The 16,521-nt window shown below is 45.4% G+C and overlaps 1 protein-coding gene across 3 annotated transcripts in view; it reads left to right on the top strand.

Moving 5' to 3' along the window:
* BRF1 (BRF1 general transcription factor IIIB subunit) overlaps positions 1-16,521 on the top strand; it is a 338,242-nt gene that overhangs the window by 175,152 nt on the left and 146,569 nt on the right. The gene's annotated exons all lie outside the window — the stretch shown is intronic.

Genomic DNA, 16,521 nt, shown 5'->3' with positions numbered 1-16,521 from the left:
ACAAGAAGGTGGGAAAGTGCACTGGACAGTATGACCACACTAAGGGAGTTCTAAGCGCTTGTGCTTGGTTTGATCAGTCATTTTGTGCTGACAGACTTTAATATGAGCCAGGATTATTAAATCTGACCCAGTGTTTTATCCATGACTGCAATCTCCATGGCCTCCACGAACAGCTCTTTAATAAACATAATTATTGTAAAGTCTATATTCACAGCTTTTTTCCTCGTAGCATTTTTAGTTGTTTTTTTCTCCAGCGTACAGTGGGTATGGCATTTTTTTTTTCCTGCTGTTTTACCCCATGGGCTTCTCTGTAAGACTTCAAACACAGCAGAGAGCATGTAAGAAATGTAACATCGATTACTCATGTAAGAAAACGCTACAAAGAAGTAGCGAAGCTCAGGGCAATTTTTACCAAAATTTGGCAAAAAAAGTCTGTAAAGGAGACCTAAGACATCTATTGCTCCACGAACCAACATGAAGTCATCTAGATGTCACTATCCGTCATATGGATTGTATTTTCTCTGGGTTTTCCAGTATGAAGCTTTTCTCTGCTGCTCTCTTGTGCCTCCTGTCCCCTCATTAATTTCCAGATAGCCCTAGCATAAAACACACCTCTAGCAATATCTCACGTTCAAAGTAAGATATCTTCTTGTGCTGCATAGGGAAAGTCAGAGGAGACAGGGCTTTAATTGTGTCGGTGACATTTCCGAGATTTGCTACTGTCTCAGCCCTTGGCATTTTGTATTCATTTATATTCACAGGTACTCTGTAAAAATAGAGTAATTGTAGTTGATGTTTCAATAAGAGCAGGTTTTCCTAACTCATCCTGAGAATACAGGATGCGGGAGAGTCTGGGTCAGGCTTGTTATTGCACCCAGCTTTTTACATAAATACACGGAAATTACTTCTTATTTAGGCTTCGTGAATGTTGGAAACGTCGCCGGTGGCAATAGAGGAAATGGTGCTGGCAAGTTATTTACTTTTCTGTATGTGCGACATGATGGCTTATGCTACAGAGTCACTTCTAAATTGTGTAGCAATGTGTTATTGGGCACATATAAGATGTCTTGTATCTGATCTCCTCCTCCAAGATGTCAGGTATCTGATCTCCTCCTACAAGATGTCGGTTATCTGATCTCCTCTTACAAGATGCCTGGTTTCTGATCTCCTCCTCTAAGATATCAGGTATCTGATCTCCTCCTACAAGATGTCAGGTACCTGATCTCCTCCTACAAGATGTCGAGTATCTGATCTCTTCTTTCAAGATTTCTGGTATCTGATCTCTTCCAAGATTTCTGGTATCTGATCTCCTACAAGATTTCTGGTATCTGATCTCCTACAAGATTTCTGGTATCTGATGTCCTCCTACAAGATGTCGGGTATCTGGTCTCCTCCTACAAGATGTCGGGTATCTGATCTCCTCCCACAAGATGTTGGATATCTGGTCTCCTCCTACAATATGCTGGGTGTCTGATTTCCTCCTCCAAGATTTCTGGTATTTGATCTCCTACAAGATTTCTGGTATCTGATGTCCTCCTACAAGATGTCGGGTATCTGGTCTCCTCCTACAAGATGTTGGGTATCTGATCTCCTCCCACAGGATGTTGGATATCTGGTCTCCTCCTACAAGATGCCGGGTGTCTGATTTCCTCCTCCAAGAGTTCTGGTATCTGATCTCCTACAAGATTTCCGGTATCTGATGTCCTCCTACAAGATGTCGGGTATCTGGTCTCCTCCTACAAGATGCCGGGTGTCTGATTTCCTACAAGATGTCAAGTATCTGATGTTCTCCTACAAGATGAGGACTGGAGATGAGGCCCTCTTTCCATATATCCGGCCAGTCTTTGGTTTCCACATCACAGTGGTGGTGAAACAATTCCAGAACTGATCCCATACATTGTTCTTCCAGCATCTGACCCTGACTTGTTACCCCGATTCAGTCAGGGACCATGCTATGGGCCCCTGGCCAGTGCACAACTTGTCATGTGTGGCGTCCAGCTCTGATATAAACCTACTGACGGAAATAAGCAAACCCAGCCATACACGTGAGGGGTGACAGCCACTGATGGACAATATTTGCATTGCCAAATAACATGAATCTGTATACAGAGCTGATCATTGCCTGTTTATAAAGCTATTCTCAAAAGTTTTTTTTACAGATTGTCTGGTGTATGGAAACATCTTACTGTGGGGGAAAAAAACAGTAATTGTACGTTCTGGATTTCATTCTTCTTGTTTCCTGGAGTAGTCAACCCTCTTTTCTCCATATACCTTACAAATGTAACCATGCATGTTAGAAGGGGAGTCACACAGCGAATCTGGTTTCGCTGCCAAAGATCACTGCAAAGTAGCCGCAGCTTGCAGGTGAATGAGACTGAAGTGCGTCTTACAAGGTACCACGCCTGCAACAAGGAAGTTGCAAAAAGATCCAATTGGTTCTAACTTTTTGTGACTTGCTTGTCGTGGTACCTTGTGGTCACAAAGCAACACACTCCACTTGCACTATTCTGAAATGTAGCTGCAACACAGAGCAATTTTTGGCAGTAAAACCTGTGGCTGGGAAGCTCCGGCTTAAAGGATACCTCTGCTTAACTAATCAACTGTGACGGCTGTGTTCCTGCAACACGGACAGTTAGGCTTTCTGGGGCTGCAGTCACCCTGCCCGGGTCCAGTCTCCTTTGTTGCTCACAGTGTCTGTTATTTTCTGCAGAGCTGATGTCAACAGCTCTGAAGACAATCGTTGACCTTAGCGTCGCTAGCCGCTCAGAAGCACGGAGCTTATTGATTATCAACTTGACTTCAATGCTGCAGACAATAACAGACACCAGGAGCAGTGCTGGACCTGGGCAGAGTGAGTAAAAACAAACTAAAGTTCATCAGCCTCATCAGATGCAAAAATCTATTAAATAATTGATGCTATTTATATTTTGAAATCTAGTGACAGATATTCTTTAAAGTCGTCATTTCTTGATACAGTTTCCAGATGAGGTATTGGTGTGGCCTCCTGCGAATCAGTAATAATGGTGCAACCCCCTACTGTGTATTAGTGTGTGTGAACCCGTGGGGAATGGTTGTCCGCGTCACAGTTTATAATTGCATCATTGCTTGCCCACTGTGTTAATAATAAATTCATATGTGATTTTTTTTTTTTTTATATCGGATGTTATGTGAACCCAGCCATAATTAGCTGTATTTCCATGTGTGTCCAGGCCTACGCATGGGACGTGAAAGATAAGAGCGTGTTTACCTTTCTGCGGCTTTCAGATTATTGTCCATTTTTATCTGGGAACATAATAATGTCATACTTTCCAAAGCTTTCACCAGGATGGTGTTTCCTGTTGAGCAGTGATATTCTGTGCAGGACTCGGACGGGTGTGATATGTTCTCCACCGAGAATTACTATTAAAGGAGAAACATTGATAAACGTTCTCATCGTGTGCTGTAAATTAGGGGAGTGTAATTACAAATTCAGCTATGACCGGCTGTAGCATGAGCCCTTCATGCAAATAAGTGCTTTTCTTGCATGGCTTTATTAGTAATGTGTTGTATGCCGTGTATTAATTAAGATCTGTATTTTATTTTTACATTTTTCCACTTTCCATTGCTAAGAATTGATGCTTTGTTTCCGGAGGACAGATTGATGTGTGGCACTGGACTCCTGAACTGCTATACTTGTCATTGTGGCATTCCTTGCAGCACCTGTAGTGTTAGGCAGTGCAGTTGTGAACACTAAGGGCTCAGTTCATCATTTGCATTATTTGTTTTTTCTTTTCTATTTTTTTTTGTCTTATGGCATTTGTTAGCATTATTTTTATGTAAAATTAAAAATTGTTCTTGTTTTTATCCACTTTTTCGCTCAAAAATGTGCATGTTTTGCTAAAAAAAAAAAAAAAAAAACTTACATAAAAGCACTCCAGGTGAAACTGGAATACATGTGCGCAAACATTTTTCGACTTATTTTCTTTTTTTTTAAAGAAAAAGCCTCAGTTGATGAATTGGCTGAAAACAGTGGCACACAGAAAATAGACTTAAAAAAAAAAAACAGATTAAAAGATTGACGCAAAAGAAAAGTAGACGAAAAACAGCATGGAATAAATTAAAAAAATACAGTGCTATGCAAATTAATTGGGACAAAGCATTTTTTTAAGTAAAATCGTAAGTTGGTTACCAGTCAGTGATTCAAACCCGTTTTAACTGCTTTGAACAGGCACTCACACCACAGGCACTCACACCTGTTCAATGCAGTCAAAACTGGCTTGAATCACTGACTAGTAACCAACTTACGATTTTACTTAAAAAAATGCTTTGTCCCAATTAATTTGCACAGCACTGTAAGTTTCATGATAAGTTTCTGACCCCAAAACAACCAAAAACCAATAAGTCAGGATCCTAGACAACAAAAACAACAAATCAAGGATCCCTAAAATATAACTTAATGAAAAAGTCTAAAAAACATGTTCCGAATTTGTAGACAAGACAAAAATAAATTTCAATCAGGGAAAAGAGGGTATCCGTAAGAAATAAATATCACAAAATATGTCCTTATACGCCCTCAGGTCCACTATACTGATTCCTGCCTGACAGTGGAGGTAGGCACCCTAAGTTTCTGTGGTAGGCGCCCCCACTCCCCGGTGGCTGACCCTGATGTCCCCAAAAATCCCTACAATAAAAATATGTCCTAATACACCCCATTACCCATGTAGAAAAACCGCAAAATGAGATAAAAGAAATAGAAAAAAATGAAAAAGCAGAAAAAAAAATATAAGTCTAGGGATATTTATATATACTTGATATTGAAGGCTATTTCAATGGACAATTTATAGCCAATTCTAATCTGTATATATATAAACAGTATCATGAAATATCCCTTTCAAGTGTGTTAGCCTAAATAGGCCAAAATGTGTAAATATAGATCAATGTGGGTAGAAAGGATGCAATATTTATATGCTTTTTCCCTTCACCCATGACAGCACCACCTGAGAGAGGGATCTGCCCCGCTAGGACAGGAACCTACTGAGACATAAGGGGCGGCACCTCTCCCCCGCTTCAGTTGGGTTCCTGTCCTGGAAGGAACCCCACTGTCGGCGGTGCCTGTCATGGGCGAAGAAATTGGACCCAACCCCGTCCCGGCGCAGGAAGAACAGGTGTCTCACCTGCAGCGCCGGCCGTCGGGTGCTGGATGCGCAGTCCCCAGGCCCTCCGGGGTTCCGGGTTCGTGCGGGCGTCGGTGGGATCCCCGGGGTCTGCGGAAAGCCCCCACCGCGCCGCCCTCCCCTCGCGCGCGCCGCATCTCGATCCCCATAGCAGGGGAGAGACGCTGGCTTCTTCCGGCCGCTGACGTCAGCGGCGCATTGCATGCTGGGTGCGCCAGCTGACGTCAGAGAAGGGCGACGGTTTAATGGCGCCGGGTGCGATGCCGGCCGGCTTTTCTGAAGCGGCAGCCGGCGGTCGCAGGGGGGAGGGGAGAGACGCTCACCTGAGCGGAGGCGCGATATTTAAAGAGGAAGGTGGCAGCAGACGGCGGTGCAACATGGAGTCAGAGCAGGAACGTTCAGCGTCCCTGCCTCCCTCTCAGCCCTCTGGCAGAAAGCATGGAAGCCATTCCAGCAGCAGTTGCCCCAGCCGCAGGTCGGGGGATTCAGCGAGATCCAAAGAACGCAGGTCACGTGCCCCGACGCAGCCTCCGAGTCCGGTACCCTTGATTTCGGGTGGTGAGTGATCTTTGTGAATGTTAGCATTTATGTTAATAGGGCTTCTGTTGTATGCTTCACCCTGTAGGAAAGGCCTAGGAAAGCGGGAAGCAAGAAGAACAATAGGGATTGTGCTATATGTAAATCTCCCCTAGCAAGAGATTGGCAAAAAGATCTCTGTGCTGCGTGCATTCAGCGGACTATGGCGGAGGAAGCGCCTAGTTTCGCAGCCAATCTGATATCTGCCCTAAGGTCAGAAATGGAAGGCTCAATTAAGTCCCTATTGAAAAAAGGGAAAAAAACCAGGAAGGATCCCCCTAGTTCCCCCTCGGATTCCGCGTCAATGTCATCTCAGGCGGAAAAATCATCCTCCTCAGATTCCTCAGACAGCGACATGGGGGGTAAACCATGTTTCCCTGTAGAAGACACAGACGCCCTCCTAAAGGCCAATAGAGCTACAATGGGCCTACAGGAAGAAAAGGCGGCTAAAACCCTAGAGGATGTTATGTTTGGGGGGCTTCAGGAGAGGAAAAAACAGACCTTTCCGGTAAACGAGAAGATCCAGTCACTTATTGAGAAAGAGTGGAGAAAGCCCGAAAAATCGGGGGCCCTTCCATCCACTTCCAAGAGACGATATCCCTTCGAGCATAAGGATGCAGAGATATAGGACAAAATCCCCAAAATAGATGCAGCGGTGTCCAGATCCTCCAAAAGGTCGACCCTGCCCCTGGAAGACGCAGGGGTTCTTGGAGACCCACTAGACAAAAAGGCGGACTCATATTTGAGGCACGCATGGGAAGCGACAGCAGGAGGACTAAAACCGGCAATAGCGGGTACTTGTACGGCACGCTCCCTCATAATCTGGCTGCAGCAGTTAGAAGAAAAGCTGGCTTCAAGGGTCCCAAGAGAGAAAATCTTATCGGAGATGTATCTCTTGCACGGGGCAGCAGCTTTTTTGGCCGATACCTCGGCGGACTCTATGCGGATGACAGCCAGGGCAGCGTCACTATCAAATGCTGCTAGACGCGCATTATGGCTTAAGTGCTGTCCGGGTGACCTTCAGTCCAAGGCCAAATTATGCTCTCTCCCCTGCGACGGTCGATTCTTGTTCGGCAAGAACTTGGACGATATACTGGAGAAAGCAGGCGATAAGAAAAAAGGCTTCCCCAGATTTCCTATGGATCAGAGGAGACAGCCCTTTCGGAGGGGAAGATTCAATAGGGGGCGCCCTCCCGCTGACAGGAGAAGATGGGAGGATAAAAGAAAAAAAGAATCGGGATTTATGTTTGGTGGAGGTACCTCCACCTCAAAAAAGTCGCCACAGTGACGCCAGTATTCCAGTGGGGGGGAGATTGGCACTCTTTTTCCAAACCTGGGAGAAGATCTCCTCCAACGCCTGGATCCTAACCATCCTAACGGAAGGCCTGAAAATTCCCTTCATCCGTCAGCCAAAATCCGTGGTCGTCATCACACCCATCAGGAAGGTGACCGAAGAGCAGGTGACCTTAGAAACAGAGATCCTGAGCCTGATAGACAAGCGGGTACTCTCCGAGGTACCACGCCTACAGGAAGGGAAGGGGTTTTATTCACCCTTTTTTCTGATAAAAAAAACCCGATCAAACTTTCAGGACAATCATAAATCTCAAACGGCTCAATCTATGGATAAGGAACTCGACCTTCAAGATGGAATCAGTAACTACGGCGGTGAAGCTGCTACACCAAGATTGCTTCATGGCCGTGGTCGATTTAAAGGATGCGTATTATCACATCCCTATCCACCCATATTACCAAACATACTTGAGGGAAGCACTTTATATTCAAGGCACGCTAAGGCACTTTCAGTTCAGGGCTCTTCCGTTTGGCATATCTATAGCCCCGAGAGTTTTCACCAAAGTCATAGCGGAAGTGACTGCCTTTCTCCGGATTCACAACACGGTCATAATACCATACCTGGACGATTTTCTCATAGTAGGCAGCTCAGAGGACCACTGTACAGCACAGTTGACCCGGGTGATCAACACCTTGCAGGAATTAGGGTGGATAGTCAATTTCAAAAAATCAAAATTGCAACCCCTAAGACCTTCCTAGGATTCTTACTAGACTCAGAAAAGCAAGAATGTCTGCTCCCAGAGTCCAAAATAGAAAAGGTGCAGAATCTGGCCTTAACGAGCCAAAACCAACCACGTATGACTTTAAGAAGAGCAATGTCCCTGCTAGGTACCCTAACATCCTGTATTCCGGCGGTCAGGTGGGCTCAGTTTCACACCGGGCAACTCCAGTGGGAGATACTAACAGCACAAAGATCGCTAAGAGGGCGTTTAGAAGGAAAGCTGGAGCTTTCCTTAAAAACCAGAGACTCTCAATTGGTGGCTGGACAAGGAAAATCTGACCTTGGGAATACCGTGGGACAGACAGACGTCAGATATAATCTTAACAGATGCAAGCTCCTCGGGGTGGGGGGCACACCTAAGGGGCATCATAGGTCAGGGTTCCTGGACGCGTCAAGAAAGGGAAGCATCCTCCAACCTGAGAGAACTGTGGGCAGTGAGCAAGGCCCTAAGTCACTTCGTTCCGCTACTCCAGGGTTGAAATGTATGCATCATGTCAGACAACAAGGTAGTAGTGGCATACATCAACCACCAAGGAGGGACAAGATCACACCCCTTAATGGAAGCAGCGACAGACATTCTGAGCAGAGCAGAAGAACACCTACACTCCTTGACAGCCTTACATATAAAAGGGGCAGAAAACATAGAGGCAGACTTCTTGAGTCGCAATACCCTGAAGCAGGGGGAATGGGCGCTAAACCGGTCCATTTTTCAAAAAATAACTCAGCTTTGGGGGAAACCGGTGATAGACCTCTTTGCCAACAAACACAACAGGCAAACAGAAAAGTTCTGCTCTCTAAACCCGAGAGAAAATCCATGGGCAGTGGACTCATTGCACATCCAGTGGAACTTCAGGCTAGCTTATGCGTTCCCCCCAGTGGCTCTGATCCCAACAGTTGTCAGAAAAATCAGGAACAATCAGGCCAGGGTGATTCTAATAGCTCCATTTTGGCCAAAAAGGCCCTGGTTTGCTCTGCTACGAAGGATGTCCCTCTCCGATCCATGGGTTCTACCAGAAATCCCGGACCTACTAGCTCAAGGTCCAATATTCCACGCTCAGGTCAAAGGATTCCATCTGACGGCGTGGAATTTGAAAGGTCGCTTTTAACGGATAGAGGGTTCTCCCACGGGTTGGTGGCCACCCTGCTAAAGAGTAGGAAACCAGTGACGACTAACATCTACGGCAGAATATGGAATAAGTTCCTGCAGTTCTTAGGTTGGCCATTAGGGAAAGATCCCCCGATTAATGCCATCCTGGAGTTCTTACAATCGGGGTTGCAGATGGGGTTAGCAGTGAACACACTTAAAGTTCAGGTGTCTGCACTAGGGGCGCTCTACAACTGCAAATTGGCATCAAATAGATGGGTAGCCAGATTTATTAAATCCTGCCATAGAGCTAGGCCTATCCCAATACCCCGGATAGCCCCCTGGGATTTAAACCTAGTGCTAGAGGCCCTTACAAAAGATCCGTATGAGCCATTACATCAGCTACCCCTAAAGTTTCTGACCCTAAAAACAATCCTGTTAGTGGCCCTCACGTCAGCCCGCAGGATAAGCGATTTACAGGCTCTCTCAGTAAATCCACCTTATACGCAAGTCTTTCAGGATAGGGTAGTGTTAAGAACAGACCCCGCTTATCTGCCCAAAGTAGCATCAGATTTCCATCGGGGCCAGGAAATTGTCCTTCCATCTTTCTGCGAGAACCCAAAAAATCTGGGGGAGGAAAAGTTCCATAATCTGGATGTTAAGAGAGCTCTCGTAGAATACATATCTATGACTAGCCAGTGGAGGAGGTCCCAGTCCCTATTCGTAGCTTTTCAGGGTGCCAGGAAAGGCTATGGGGTTTCAAAAGGGACTATTGCTAGATGGATTAGGGAGGCCATTAGTGTAGCCTACACAGCTAGTGGTATCCCGATTCCTGGCGGCATCAAGGCTCATTCCATCAGAGCCGTGGCGACCTCCTGGGCCGAAAAAGCAGAGGTATCGATCGAACAGATTTGTAAGGCCGCTACCTGGGCCTCACCTTCAACCTTCTTTAAGCACTATAGGTTGAATCTATCCTCCTCTGCTGACTTAACCTTTGGTAGAAGGGTGCTGCAAGCGGTGGTCCCTCCCTAAGGTGTTTCGAATCTCCAAAAAATCTCTCAGGTGGTGCTGTCATGGGTGAAGGGAAAACCACCATGGTTACTTACCGAATAAAAAACAAATCTGAACTGAGAAAAGTAAGTTAATGTGTATGCACAATGTAAGTGCATATTAACACATGACCATTAACCAGAGAAAACAAAAAGCAAAACAAAGTAAAAAATATACTGCAAATAATGCATAAAGGTAATAATAATAATAATAAGGGTATTTAGTAAACATAATTTTGATCAAAATAATGTACAAGCCATCCCGCTACGTCACGGCAACACAGTCCCTACTCTAGTATTTAAAACTAAGGTTTTAAATACTAGAGTAGGGACTGTCCCACAAGGGTTGCCGTGATGTGGCGGGATGGCTTGCACATTATTTTGATCAAAATTATGTTTACTAAATACCCTTATTATTATTATTATTATTATTATTATTATTATTATTACCTTTATGCATTATTTGCAGTATATTTTTTACTTTTAATTCAGGATATTTGTGTTTTTTGCTTTTTGTTTTCTCTGGTTAATGGTCATGTTTTAATATGCACTTACATTGTGCATACACATTAACTTACTTTTCTCAGTTCAGATTTGTTTTTTATTCATTTCATTGTGCATTCAGTGCATATATGGGTGTGACCGCCCTCTTTCTGAGCTGGGAAAGCCATCCAGTCTGGCCTAAGCTGTTACTAGTGGTTCAGCCGCTCGACCCTTATTCACATTTACGCCACTTGGCAAGTGAAAAGGTTTTAAATACTAGAGTAGGGACTGTCCCACAAGGGTTGCCGTGACGTGGCGGGATGGCTTGTACATTATTTTGATCAAAATTATGTTTACTAAATACCTTTATGCATTATTTGCAGTATATTTTTTACTTATGGTTACTTACCGGTAGCCGGTTTTTCCGGAACCCATGACAGCACCCGTATATTCCCCCCCCTTTTCACCATATGGGTGTGCACAATTAGTAGGGTGTTTTTTGAGTATTGTGGTGTTGGATTAAACATGTAACTAACCAAGAAGTCCTCTCAGTGCTCTGTAACCCAACTGAAGCGGGGGAGAGGTGCCGCCCCTTATGTCTCAGTAGGTTCCTGTCCTGGCGGGGCGGATCCCTCTCTCAGGTGGTGCTGTCATGGGTTCCGGAAAAACCGGCTACCGGTAAGTAACCATGGTGGTTTCTTATTGTCCTGATAAAATCAAACAAAAGTACAAAAAATCCACAAAAATAACAACTCCTTAGTTAAACATCATCCATAATACGACTGCACAAAATAATGTGTTGTAAACACGATGTAAGAGTGAAACAAATAGTACAATAGTCATGTGCTCATCTGAAAAATCGTACAATAACAATGTGCTCATCTGTACTGTGACGTATCCGTTCAATTGCGGAAGTCCCCATCCATACTGGCTCTATCCAAAAGTAGCGACATCCCAAATGTATTGGGACATATTTTTACTGTAGGGATTTTAGGGACTTGAGGGTCAGCCACCGAGGAGGGGGGGCGCCTACTGCGGAAACTTAGGATGCCCACCTCCACTGTCAGGCAGGAGTCAGTACAGTGGACCTGAGGGCGTATAAGGACATATTTTGTGATATTTATTTCTTACAGATACCCTCTTTTCCCTGATTGAAATTTATTTTTGTCTTGTCTACAAATTCGGAACATGTTTTTTAGACTTTTTCATTATAAGTTATACTTTAAGTTTCTGATCCCACCCAGAAAGCAGCCAGTCATGCAAAGTCAGGAGCAGAACGCAGAGAATGAACAATATACTACAAAGCTACGTGCACATGGGCATTGTTCAGAGTGGATTTTCTGGCTGGAAATTACAAAAGGAAAATCTGCATCAGTTTACAATAACCGCATAATGAATGAGATGTCCCAATGTTTAATATTCACATGCTGCAAAGAAAATCCGCATCATAAACTGAGCGGCGCTGCAATTTGTAGTCCCACATGTCAATTTTAGCTGCCGATTCCACTGATGAAAAAAGGTGAAATATTCAGCAATTTGCCTAACTGAGCAGCATAGCAAATTAATCTAGAGGGAGACCGCTTAGATTAGTCAAGCATACATGTATCCTCTGTGTTCAGAGTGGAGTAAGGCGCTGCCAGACTCATGGCAGTGGCTTCGCTACTCGGAGAGCTAACCTTCTCTTCCCCAGCATCATCTCTCAGGAGAGATAGGAGGACCCCCCCAAATACACATTAGATCAGTGCTCTGTATCCTGTGGGTCTTCTTCTCTTGCAAAACTACTGTTCCTTTCATACGCTGACAACAGCAGGACATAATGGCAATTGTAGTTTTGCAGCAGCTGAGGTCTGCAGGTTGGGGAAAACTGCATTATAGCATTGTCTGGTCCTGACATATTTGGCAATTTTGTGCACATTTATTCTGTTGTATTGGGACCTTTATTTGCTAAAAAGAGAAAAAAGTAGCAAAATCCATTTTACAGTAGTGTTCAAAATAATAGCAGGCCAATCTATTCTATTATTTCTTTTTTTTTTTAAATCAGATAGTTTTTATTAAAAGTTTTGCAAATGACAGGCATGTACAACTTACAACATGTTGTCAAACATTCCCTTCCCCAATAACACCCCCCTCCCTTTGTCCTATGGCATGGACTGGTACATAGCGAATAAACCCAATTGTATCGCACAACCATATCATATGAGAAAAGGCGAGCAACAACCAACAGGAGACCACCTCCAGGGCCCACCCACTAATCCAGAAGATTCGAGGCAGCCAGGCTGGGAATCTTCAACCATCCCTCCCATATTTTCCCAAAAATATGCGGCACACCCCTCCTAAGGTACACAGACTTTTCCCTATATAATATTTGGTTCAACCTATTAATATATTCTTTTCTTGAGGGGATGTTGGCAGAAATCCAGTGATAAGCTATCAGCTTTCGGGCCACAAATAGCATTCTGGCCACAGCAATTTTAAGGTATTGATCCCCTCCCACCTCATCAACAAACCCCAGAACACAAATCACTGGGTCCCTGGAGACATCCTGTCCCGTGACCAAGTGTATAAGGCCAAGGACCACGATCCAAAATATCTGCAGGCAAGAGCATGTCCACAACATATGTAAGATGTCCGCATTATCTGTCGTGCACTTGGGGCACCTTGAATCCGACCGCAACCCTCTATTGAACAACCATTCGGGAGACCTGTATGTCCTATAGAGGACATATAACTGAGACAGGCGGCCAGGCTCACTAAGAGACAATCTGGGAATCATCTGTAGAATCGAATCCCACTGCTCCACTGATATCGTACCTAACTGTTGTTCCCAATTGATCAGTACACTAATGGGATGCCTTGACAGGACCTGTCTAAGTAAGCCACCATACACCATTGAAATCAGTCCTCTGGTGGACCCCTGCATACCGAGCCTATGGAGAAGTACGTCGTGGTGTATGGTTAGGTCAACTTTTTTGCTCTGCACCATATACGCGTGACGCAGCTGCAGATATTGATAAAACCTAGAGCGTTGGAGGGGAAATTCCCGTCCCAATTGCTCGAAAGTTTTAAAAACCCCTCCCTCCACCAGCTGCGACACCCACCATATGCCAATCCGCCTCCAGTGAGCAAAGCCTCTGAGCGTTTTCATACATGGTAAATGCTGATTGTCCCATATGGGGGAGTACTTTGTAAGACCGCGTATTCCTCTCAGCTGCCTCAGCTTATCCCATACTCTAATCATTAGAAGCACCGTAGGAAACCTGAATGAAAGGGATCGAAATCTACCCGACTCCAGACTCGACACCAGCGATCCCCGTCCCACTAGAAATTGAAGGATCTTCTGACCTCCCACCAAATCTGCCAACTCGCCCTCCATCCCTCCTGCTACATGCTGACACTGGGAAGACAAGAAATAAAGCCATGGGTTGGGCAACGCAAGTCCCCCCTCATCCTTAGGTTTTTGCAGGTGTTCAAGTTTAATTCTCGCGCCTTGTTTCAGCCAAACGAGCTCTCTAAAAATCATATTAATTTTATGAAACCTGTTCTGAGGAAGCCAGACAGGGGAATTATGAAAGACATATAAGAGTTGCGGCATAACTACCATCTTCAACAGATTCACTCTTCCCACTACAGAGAGGTGTAACTTTGCCCAGGCCTTAACCTTCTGTTTGATCCTGTCCAACAACGGGACAAGATTTAGACTCTCATAGTCTGTCAGCTTATTGGATATTTTTATGCCCAAATATTGAAGGGACGTTGCAACCGGCACACCTACCACACTGCAGGAGCTTGAGTCCAATGGGAGGAGCGCAGACTTCTCCCAGTTAATAACCAGACCCGAGACCTTCCCAAATACTCCAAGAAGTGTCATTGTGTTTTGTAATGATCTGTCCGCGTCCGCTAAAAATAACAACAGGTCATCCGCATAAAGTGCTACCTTCTCCTCATGCTCCCCATACCGGAATCCCTCTATGCCAGTATCCAATCTTATCCTGGAAGCCAATGGCTCCACCGCGAGAGCAAACAGCAGCGGGGATAAAGGACATCCCTGCCTTGTTCCTCTATGAAGCGAAAAAGGATTAGACAACTGACCATTAGCCCTCAGCCGAGCGCTCGGCTCCGAGTACAAGAGCTTGACCCAGCCAATAAAGCCCGGGCCAAAGCCCATACAGTGAAGCGTCGCCCATAGATAGTCCCACTCCACACTATCAAATGCCTTAGCGGCGTCTAGGGACAGAACCACCCTCTTCCCGGCATTATCAGCCCTCACCTGCATATTCAGATATAATCTCCTAATATTCATAGCCGTCGATTTGTTGGGCATTAGCCCCGTCTGGTCGGGGTGTATTAACACAGCTACTACCTTTGAGAGTCGAATGGCCAGGACCTTCGCTAAAAGTTTAATGTCTAGCGTCAACAGGGAGATGGGCCTATACGACGCAGGCAGAGTTGGGTCCTTATCCTTTTTCAACAGCACAGCAATGACAGCTTCTCGCATAGACGGTGGGAGAACACCCCGTTCCAGACTATCATTAAACACCGTCAATAGAGCAGGGAGCAGTACCGTTCTATACCGTTTGTATACCTCAGCTGGCAACCCATCTACCCCAGGTGCCTTACCATTGGACATGGTTCCCAGAGCCTCCTCCAACTCCTCCAGACTTAGAGGTCTATCTAGAGAGCGTCTGTCCTTAGGAGCCAACCTTGGGAGACTGGCAGCCTCCAAAAAGGAAACAACATCCTCTGTCGGGGCCCTAGCATGTGAGGAATACAAGTCAGCATAAAAAATCTCTAGAATTTTTAAAATCCCCGGTGCGTCAGTGAGTAGTCGCCCATTCACATCCTGAAGACCCGCTATAACAGCAGACCCTCTCTGTGCCGATGTCACGACAGAAAGCAAATGCCCCACACTTTCCCCACTCTCAAAATATTGAGTAGATTGAAACAGCCGTTTTTGCGCCGCCGCCTCTAATGCCTGTTTGGTCACCTTTGACTGCGCCTCCCCCAATCGCTTCCGAGTGGCAGGTGTGCTCTGTGTTGCAAGGGCCCCTTCCGCATCCTCCAGTTCTCTAAATACAAGTTGTGATTTCGCCCTAGAGGCAGTCTTTATTTTAGAAATCTCTCGTATGTACATTCCCCTTAAGTACGCCTTTAAGGCCTCCCAAACGATCCCACTAGAAGCCGAGCCTCTATTAAGATCAAGATATTCCTGCAACTCAGGGATAAAGCCGTCATTCTTATCGATCAGTTGCAGCCAAAACGGATTAAGACGCCAGAGAGGTCTATCACTCATCCCGTTCCCGCCCCCCCCAAGCATGACTGAAACAGGCGAAAGATCAGATACCGTTCGCGCCAAATATTTAACCTCTAAAGTTTTTCCCAGCATAAGATCATCACCCAGGGCCAGATCGATGCGAGACAGGGAGGAGTGAGTAGAGGAGAAGCACGAGAATTGACAGACGCCAGGGTTACGGCATCTCCACAAGTCGGTCGAAGCTATCTCCCGCACGAGAACCCCGAATGGTGTAAGATTACCTCCCAGCCTCAGAGGTTCATGGCTACCCCTGTCCCAATGTGAATCCAGAATATTATTAGAATCTCCCACCACCAAATGCGGAACCCCTGAAAAATCTCTCAGAATGGCCAGAACTTTATAGATAACTCTACTGCTATAAGGCGGGGGTATACACTCACTGGCCACTTTATTAGGTACACCTGTCCAACTGTGTGTTAAGACTTAATTTCTAATCAGCCAATCACATGGCGGCAACTCAGTGCATTTAGGCATGTAGACATGGTCAAGACAAGCTCCTGCAGTTCAAACCGAGCATCAGTATGGGGAAGAAAGGTGATTTGAGTGCCTTTGAACGTGGCATGATTGTTGGTGCCAGAAGGGCTGGTCTGAGTATTTCAGAAACTGCTGATCTACTGGGATTTTCACGCACAACCATCTCTAGGGTTTACAGAGAATGGTCCGAAAAAGAAAAAAAATCCAGTGAGCGGCAGTTCTGTGGCCGGAAATGCCATGTTGATGCCAGAGGTCAGAGGAGAATGGGCAGACTGGTTCGAGCTGATAGAAAGGCAACAGTGACTCAAATTGCCACCCGT

This window comes from Dendrobates tinctorius, unplaced genomic scaffold (genome assembly GCF_039654945.1).
Source record: "Dendrobates tinctorius isolate UK_male_01 unplaced genomic scaffold, ASM3965494v1 ptg000006l, whole genome shotgun sequence".
Classification (NCBI taxonomy): Eukaryota; Metazoa; Chordata; class Amphibia; order Anura; family Dendrobatidae; genus Dendrobates; species Dendrobates tinctorius.
This window is presented reverse-complemented; position numbering and strand designations above follow the sequence as displayed.